Source organism: Neovison vison, chromosome X (genome assembly GCF_020171115.1).
Source record: "Neovison vison isolate M4711 chromosome X, ASM_NN_V1, whole genome shotgun sequence".
NCBI classification, from domain to species: Eukaryota; Metazoa; Chordata; class Mammalia; order Carnivora; family Mustelidae; genus Neogale; species Neogale vison.
Window position 1 is genome coordinate 90,744,286 of NC_058105.1, and position 7,287 is coordinate 90,751,572.

The following is a 7,287-nucleotide window of genomic DNA, read 5'->3' on the forward strand; positions in this document are numbered from 1 at the left end:
GATGTTGAACCAACCTTGCATCCTAGGAATAAATCCCATTTGGTCATGGTGAATAATCCTTTTAATGTACTGTTAGGTCTTATTGGCTAGTATTTGGTGAGAATTTTTGCATCCAAGTTCATCAAGGATATTGGTCTGTAATTCTCCTTTTTGATGTGGCCTTTTCTGGTTTTGGGATAAAGGTAATGCTGGCCTCATAAAATGAGTTTGGAAGTTTTCCTTCCATTTGTATTTTTTGGAAGAGTTTCAGGAGAATAGGTATTAATTCTTCTTTAAATGTTTGGTAAAATTCTGCTGGGAAGCCTTCTGGCCCTGGGCTCTTGTTCTTTAGGAGACTTTTGATGACTGCTTCAATCTCCTTACTGGTTATGGGTCTGTTCAGGTTTTCTACTTCTTCTTGGTTCAGTTTTGGTAATTTATATGTCTCTAGGAATGCATCAATTTCTTCCAGATTGTCTAGAGAAGAATGTGTATTCTGTTGCTTTGGGATGGAATGTTCTGAATATATCTATGATGTCCATCTGGTCCAGCATGTCATTTAAAGACTTTATTTCCTTGTTGATCTTTTGCTTAGATGATCTGTCCACTTAGTGAGGGGGATGTTAAAGTCCCTACTACTATTGCATTATTGTGGATGTGTTTCTTTGATTTTGTTATTAATTGGTTTATATAATTGGCTGTTCCCGTGTTAGGGGCATAGATATTTAAAATTGTTAGATCTTCTTGTTGGACAGACCCTTTAAGTATGATATAGTGTCAGTGTCCTTCCTCATCTCTTATTATAGTCTTTGGCTTAAAATCTGATTTATCTGATATAAGGATTGCCACTCCAGCTTTCTTTGGATGTCCAATAGCATGGGTAAATTGTTTTCCACCCTCTCACTTTAAATCTGGAGGTGTCTTTGGGTCTAAAATGAGTTTCTTGCAGACAACATATCGATGGATTTGTTTTTTAATCCAATCTGATACCCTGTGTCTTTTGATTGGGGGCATTTAGCCCATTTACATTCAGGGTAACTATTGAAAGACATGAATTTAGTGCCATTTTATTGCCTGTAAGGTGACTATTACTGTATATTGTCTCTGTTCCTTTCTGGTCTGTTACTCTTAGGCTCTCTCTTTGCTTAGAGGACCTGTTTCAATATTTCCTACAGGGCTGGTTTGGTGTATGCAAATTCTTGTTTGTCCTGGAAGCTTTTTATCTCTCTTTCTATTTTCAATGACAGCCTATCTGGACATAGTATTCTTGGTTGAATATTTTTCTCATTTAGTGCTCTGAATATATCATGCCAGTACTTTCTGGCCTGCCAGGTCTCTGTGGATAGGTATGTTGCCAATCTAATATTTCCACAGTTGTATATTACAGACCTCTTGTCCCAAGCTGCTTTCAGGATTTTCTCTTTTTCACTGAGACTTGTAAGTTTTACTATTGGATGATGGGGTGTGGACCTATTTTTATTGATTTTGAGGGGGCTTCTCTGTGCCTCCTGGATTTTGATGATTGTTCCCTTTGCCAGATTAGGGAAATTCTCTGCTATAATTTGCTCCAATATACCTTATGCCCCTCTCTCCCTTTCTTCTTCTTCTGGGATCCCAATTATTCTAATATTGTTTCATCTTATGGTATCACTTATCTCTCAAATTCTCCCCTCGTGGCAGTAAGAGCCTCCATTTTGGATTGCGCTTCATTAATAGTTTTTTTTTTTTTTATTATTTCAGCTTGGTTAGATTTTAGTTCTTCTATTTTTCCAGAAAGGGATTCTCTAGTATCTTCCATTCTTTTTTCAAGCTCAGCTAGCACCTTGATAATCATCATCCTGAACTCTAGTTCTGACATATTACTAATGTCCATATTGATTAGGTCCCTAGCCATTGGTACTGCCTCTTCTTTATGGTTGGGTTTTTTTGTGTGGTGAGTTTTTACACCTAGTTATTTTATCTAGTAAGAATAGATGAATGAGGGATGCCTGGGTGGCTCAGTTGGTTGAGCGGCTGCCTTCGGCTCAGGTCATGATCCCAGCGTCCTGGGATCGAGTCCCACATCGGGCTCCTAGCTTGGCAGGGAGCCTGCTTCTCCCTCTGCCTCTGCCTGCCGCTCTGTCTGCCTGTGCTTGCTCTCGCTTCTCTCTCTATGACAAATAAATAAATAAAATCTTTAAAAAAAAAAAAAGAATAGATGAATGAGAGAACAAAATACTAAAAGTGTAGCAATGACCCCAGAAAATATACACTAACCAAATCAGAAGATTTCTGAAACTCGGGGGAGAATAAAGGAGAGGAAAAAAATATAGAAATAGATATAGATACAGTTAGACTGGTGAATAGAACAGAGCCACACATTCGATTCTGAGCATATTTTGGTCTGCTAGAAGAATCTGCCTCCCATAATTTTAAAGAAAGAAAAAAATATATATGCAAAAATAAGGGCAAACATGATGAAGGGATAGAATATGACTGTAAAGATGAAAATTTTAAAAGTTTCTAAAAAAGGAATTGATAAGAAGTTGGTTGAAAAAAGAAAAAAAAGAGGAAAGAATGTGATCAGACTGGAGACTAGAACAAAGCCAGGTGCTAGATTTGGGTGTATTTTGATCTATTAGAAGAAACTGTATTCCAAAATTTTAAAGAACTAAAAATCTATATGTATCCAAAAAATAAGTTAAATACAATGAAGAGATAGAATATGACTATAGCAATGTAAAAAGATTTTTAAAAGGTATTGATAAAATAAAATAGTTCGAAGAACATTAACTTGGTGGTGGGTTTTAAAGAGGGCATGTATTGTATGGAGCACTGGGTGTGTTGTATAAACAATGAATCTTGAAACACTGAAAAAAATAAAATTAAGATGTTAAAAATGTTAAAATAGGAAAGGGGAAAATATTTAAAAATAAAATAAGAAAAAAACAAAATTTACAAAATTTAACTTTGAAAGACTAAAGGATCATGGGAAGAAGGCCATGAATTCTATGTGTTGCTTTCCCCAGCTCTGGAGTTCTGCAGTTCTCATTGATCGATGAACTTGGTCTTGGCTGGATGTTCTTGCTGATCTTCTGGGGGAGATGCCTCTTGTAGTGATTCTCAAATGTCTTTGCCCGAGGTGGAATTGCATTGCCCTTGCCAGGGGTTGCCAAGTAATCTGCTTGGGTTCGATCTCAGGAGCTTTTGTTCCCTGAACACTATCCATAGAGCTCTGGAGGAGGGGAATGAAAATGGCGGCCTCCCAATCTCCGGCCCCAGAAGTGCCGAGAGCTCAGGGCCCTGCTCCTCAGTGTGCCCTCAGAGAAAAGCAGTCAGTCACTCCTGTCTCCCTGGCCTCCGTTTGCCCTCTGAGCTCACCCAGCCTATGACCAAGGATTTCTATCTCTGGCACTTGGCCCCATTTGGAGTCTCCAAACCCAGCAGATTCCTGCAGTGTGCTCCCATGATGCTCTTCCCAGAGGAAGGAGGAGGGGGTCTCTGGATCTGCTGCTTGTAGGGAAACTGCTCAAAGTGCAGTGGTCTGACTGTGCCTTGGATCATGGTTTAAGGTAACCCTGAGCTGAGCGCTCACTCATCAGTTCTGTCTCTGTAATCAGTTTCCTTGCTCTGATCCCTGAGCTCCACAACACTCAGACACACCCTATCCTTCTGTGACCCCGCGGGACCTGAGACCACACTGTCCCTGTGATGGCTCCACCCCCACTAAGTCTCTGGAGCGATGTCCTTCAGTGGAGCAGACTTCAAAAAGTTCTGATTTTGGGTTCCACTGCTCTCTCATTTGCTGGGAGCTGCCCCCCGCCCCTGGCCTATCTTCCCGAATGTCTCCTTGGATTTACTTCTTGGCATGTCCTACCTTTCAGAAGGTGGTTGCTCTTCTGTTCCTAGAATTGCTGCTTTTCTTCTCTTCTCTCTCCTGTTGAGTTTGTAGGTGTTCAGAGTGGTTTGGTAACTATCTAGCTGAACTCCTGGGACCTAATGATATTTAGGTCTCCTACTCCTCTACCATCTTGCTCCTCCCGGATGAGGGAAACAACTTGCACTTTGTAACTAGACAGGAATATCATTTGGTGACAGAGAAGGGTAAAAAAAATGGAGGCTGGTGGCATGACCCTAGTACAGGCCTGCCTTCACTCTTGAGGAAACTGCTTCAATCAAACATCTTGTCCATCTAGCAGGGATGCTTTTCCTATGGATTCTCATCTTCTAGCTCTGTCTGGTTATTTCTTTCCGACTACTGGTTTGTCTCCCCAGTCTCTATATTGACAGTACACAGGGGTCCTATTTTTTCAGTTTTTTTTTTATTGAGATATATTTGACATGGTAACATTGTGTAAATTTTTAAAAATTATTTTATTTCTTTAAAATTTATTTAGTTATTTGACAGAGAAAGAGAGAGAGAGAGAGAGCACAAGCAGAGGGAGCAGTAGAGGCAGAGGAAGAAGCAGGCTCTCCCTGAGAGAGCAGGCTGAGCAGGGGACCTGATGTGGGATTCCATCCCAGGACCCCGAGATCAAGACCTGAGCCAAAGGCAGATGCTTAACTGACTGGGCCACCCCGGTGCCCCAAACATTGAGTAAGTTTAAGGTGTACAATGTGATGACTTGATACAGGCACATATTTGGTACCTGTATGTATTGCAAAATGTTTACCCACAAGGCCAGTTAACACATCCTTTACCTAACATAATTACCATTTAGTTGTTTCATTGAGACCATTAAAGCTCTACTCTCAAAGTGATTGTCAAGTACACAACAATTGTGTCACCATGCTGCATATTAGCTTCCCAAAACTTTTTCATCTCATGGGAGCATCTTTTCATTATTTTTTAAAAGGTTTTATTTATTTATTTGGAAGAGATCACAAGTAGGCAGAGAGGCAGGCAGAGAGTCAGGCAGAGAGAGAGAGAGGGAAGCAGGCTCCCCACTGAGCAGAGAGCCCAATGTGGGGCTTGATCCCAGGACCCTGAGATCATGACCTGAGCCTAAGGCAGAGGCTCAACCCACTGAGCCACCCAGGCGCCCCTCATTATGTTATTTTTAACTGCTGCAGGGAAATTGCTATTCATAGCTTTCCTTGTCATAGCTTCTGTTCTCTCATCAGAGCCACCAACTGTCCAATTATTTTGGTATTCCCCAGTTAAATTTCTCAGATTGGAATATGACCCAGCAAACTTCTTGGCAGGCAAAATCCTAGATTGTTGGCCTGACTGTGCATTGTTGCTTTTGGATCAGAGGAATCCCTGACCTTCAGTCTAAACATATGTGGCTAACAGGCCATCATAGAGCCTAATGATGCAAGCACAAGGGCTGTCCCTTGAGTGGGAGTGGTGTGTGGGACCCATAGTACACTCAGCATGTGGATACAATGTCCCAAGACTCCAAGGGATGCCCAGGTGGCTCTATCGGTTAAGTGTCTGTCTTTGGCTCTGGTCATGATCCTAGGATCCTAGGATCAAGCCCCACATCAGGCTCCCTGCTCAGTGGGGAGCCTGCTTCTCCCTCTCCCCCTGCCTTCTCCTCTCCCTGCTTTTGCTCTCTCTCTCTTTCTGTCAAATAAATAAATAAAATCTTAAAACAAAACAAAGCAAAGTCCCATGACTCCTGGCATCCGATGAACTCACTGGCTCAGTTACTGTTTACCTACCATCCCATGGATATTTTATATCTCTTCTTTCCTTGGCTTTAATTAAGTGTCTTAGAAATTTTGAAAGCTTACAAAGGAGTAGGGAAGTAACTGGCTGATCTGCCGGGCTAAGAAATGTTCTCATTGGCTCTGGATGTGACATTGCTGAGCAGGAGGCTTATACAACAGCTGTGTAATACCTTAAAGCTTGCACATGCACAGCAGAGAGCTTCTTTCCAGGTCCACAGACCACAGAGGACTCCATCTCTGTTCTTCTAGGGCTTACTTTCCCACCACAGGTAAAATCTGTAGACCCTTTTTGGTGTTGTGAGTTTGTTATTAAAGACATGTAGTAAAATGTCAGATCAGGTGTCAAAGACCTTGACAATTACAAGGATAGCAATTCAGTTTTTGTTTTTGTTTTCAACTAAGCAGTCATCTAACTTCGGCTCTTAGAATTTATGAACAAAATGATGAGTACCAACTAGACACCAGGTACTGGGCACTGGGGATGTATTAGTGAGTGAAACAGACAACTTCTGGCTCTCCTGGAGCTTATGGCTTTGGGCTGTAAACAAACATAAATCATGTCAGGTGGGGATAAGTGCTGCAGTAACTAAGCTTCAAGGATAGCCCTTGTTACCATCGGTTCCTTCCCGCCCTGTGTGTGTGCTGTACTTCCCACTGAGCACTGGGGTCTCTTTTCTCTCTCCTTTGTCTGGGCTGGCCTTGTTTCCTTCCTTGACCACAAGTATGTTGCACAAGAGTTGACATATTAATTCTGGGTCTCGCTTTTAAAAAGCCTGGCAATGTTCACTTCATCTAAAGTAAAAGCCAGCCTCCAAGTAAGAAATCCAACTGTCCCTGAGGCCACCCCTCCATAAGGAACTCCAAGCTTGCCATGTGGTGGTGAGTCCCTCATGCAGGAGAACCGAGGAACCCGGATGATAAAAAGAAGTGAGCATGGAGCCCTGGGTGTGGAGCAAAAATAATACTGTTATGCTGAAAATAAATAAAACAGAAATTAAAAAAAAAAAAAGAAGTGAGGCCAACTCCCAGCCATTATATCCATCCCAGCCAAGGCCCTAGAATGCCTCCATCTCCACCTTCCCAAATTTTGAGTAATTAAAAGGGTGGTTGTTTTAAGCCCCGAAGTTTTGGAGGTGCTTTTTTGTGTAACAGTAGACAGCTGCAACAAATGTTCAGGAGAAGAGTAAATCAGGATAAAGTGAGGCGGAGAGGCAGGGGTCCTATTTTAGAAAGAGTAGTCAGGCATGGCCCCTCTGATCAGGAGACATTTGAGCAGAAACCCAAGGGCAGCGAGGGACCAGACCATCTGGCTATGTGGAGCAAGTGTATTGCAGGCAGAAGCAACAGCAAAATGCTGTTACTAAAAGGCAGAAAATGTTTGGAATGTTCTAAGAACGACACAAAGGCCAGTGTAGGTCGAGCATACTGAGCGAGAAGGTTAACAAAAAATCTAGGCACAAAGGGAGCCGGCACCAGCTCAGGTAGAAACATGACATGGACTCGAAGGAAGTCTTGAGCAGAAGTGTGACTTGATCAGATTTACATGTAATAAGGGTCACTTTGGAGTGGAGAACGGATTGTGGGGAAGGCAACAAGGAAGCTGGGCAACCAGTTAGAAGGCTATTCTGATCATCCAGGTGAGAGATACTGGCT